A 2,408-nucleotide genomic window follows, 5' to 3' on the forward strand; every position below is an offset into this window, starting at 1 on the left:
TCACGGCGGTTTACAAGATCCATGCGAAGGTGTTAGGGCAAGAATTTTTCTAAGTGTTGAAGATTGACATGAACAAGTTCAAATCAATCTGGGGCCTAATGTTGGGGATATTACTGCTGGACGTAAACCGGCCAGGGGTAGCCGTGTTAACTCTATGAAGATTAGAGGCCCATAAAGACATAAGGATGGTGGCGCTTTACGAAGGCCCAAGGCCCAAAGGCGGGTTAAGGCCTGTAGATGTAAACTGACTTTCTCATGTAACTTGTATTGTAAGATAGGGAGGATAGAGACCGAGTTGGACACGTTGATGATCCAGCCTCGGGACTCTGTAAACCGACAGGCGTCGACCTATGTATATAAAGGGACGACCCGGCGGCAGTTTAGGGACGACATACAACAACTCGAGATCCAGGCAAAGTGGATTCACTCCCTGGTCATCGAAACCCCAGCAATTCCATCACAACTAGACGTAGGCTTTTACCTTCATCGAAGGGGCCGAACTAGTATAAAACTCTCGTGTCCCTTGTCCGGTTTAACCCCTTTAAGCTAACCCGTAGCGATGGCTCCACAACTAAGTCCTTTCACAAGGACATCTGCCATGACAAAACCACGACATTGACCGAACTATGTGCAAACGCGTCTTCAGACAACAATAGGTACCATCTGGGACTTATCCGGCATCAAGCTAATATATTACATCGACTTCTCAAACCCCTGTCTCAAAGGCTCGTTTTCCGATCACTATTTCCTCTAATATATTACACCACGTTTCTATTCCTAAGTATGTTGCCGTGCTGGGAGTTGATCCTCAGGCCGATTTCACGAATCGACCTGAGTCTCAGGGGCTACTAGGGTCAGTGGTTTGATTTTATCCTTCAGGTGCATCTCGGATATTAGGCCAACATGCACCTTGAGGGCTACTGGCTATACATCTCGGCAGAGAATACATTGCACAAATCGGAATTAAATTCATATAAATCAGCCCATGGCCAAGGTGGTGCACCGCCTCGGATACAGTCTAGCGTTAGAGCCTGGATATAGTCCGGCGTTGGTGCTCGACTGCAAAAGATACCTCGGAAGCACTCCAGCATAAAGCTCAGTTGCAAGTGGCTGGCTCCATAAAGAGCATCTCCGACATTAAGTTCGGTTCTACCCTTTTAACTTTTTCAAGACCGAGGTAATCTATGACACTTCGAATACAAGCCGGCATTGGAGCTCGGATACATTCCGAAGTTGGAGCTCGGAAGCGGTCCGGCGTTGGTGCTCGGCTGCAAAAGATATCTCTGATGCAGTCCGGCGTTGGAGCTTGGACGCAAGAGGACACTGCCACATGGGTACAACTTCAAACCCGAGGTGCGGCATAAAAAATAACAAGGCATTGCTAAAGGCCGAAAACTTCAAGGGGCTCCTCAGATACCCAACGTGTAGACTCTTCGGATTCACTTCGGCGATCCTCAAGATCGAAGATGAGAAGATTTGTTGAACCAGTTTTCAAGACCGATGACCGAAGATGAAGAACAATTTGGAAGAATCGAGGAGCGTCCCCAACTTGAAGACCGGTTCAGGGGGCTATTGACGGTGTCCTGGACTAGGGGGTACTCACCACGTCGTCTCCCGACCAACTGGATCGGCCCGAGGACCCCCGTGGCGATTCACTTATGGGCCACTCCTGGCAGCCCATGCCGCATACAAGGAGGATTCCACAAGACTTGGTGCCCAAGACAAGGACTCCTCTAAACCCTAGTCCTCTGGTGAGTTATATCAACTGAGGCCAGGCTAGTCAATAGAACATCTCATATTCATGAGAACAATCTCGTGGTAGATACATGTACTCTGTACTACACCCCATATGAATACAATCAAAAGCAGGACATAGGGCTTTACCTCCATCAAGAGGGCCTGAACCTAGTTAAAATCCCGTGTCCATGTTACCATTGCTCCAAGACGCCTAGCTTAGGACCCTTACTATGAGATATGCCGGATATAGAACCGACAGTACCATCAGCGCCAGCCAGCCCTACTAGGACATTTTTCACAGCGGGTGCAGCACCCTTGGATCTCTTGCTATTGGAACTCTCTGGAAAGTCATCAACAGGCGCAGCATACTCCAAAGAGGTATGCTTCCCGAATTCCTTGTTGGCATCCTTATTAGCTTTCTTCTTTCCTTTATTTTCCTTGGCGGGAACAATGGCTTCAGCGGCCTCTGCCGCGACTCCTTCCCGGTACATCTTGTCCACGCAAATGATTGTGTACTTCTTGTTTGATGGAATGGAAATGACGCCTATTAGCCTTGGCATCTTCAAGGTGTTGTAGGCATAGTGGGATGCCGCCATGAATTTGGCCAGAGCTGGGCAGCCAAGGATTCCATTGTACGGCAGGGGGAGGTCGACCACATCAAACACGATCTT

The sequence above is a fragment of the Triticum aestivum genome, chromosome 4A (genome assembly GCF_018294505.1).
Source record: "Triticum aestivum cultivar Chinese Spring chromosome 4A, IWGSC CS RefSeq v2.1, whole genome shotgun sequence".
In the NCBI taxonomy this organism is placed as follows: domain Eukaryota; kingdom Viridiplantae; phylum Streptophyta; class Magnoliopsida; order Poales; family Poaceae; genus Triticum; species Triticum aestivum.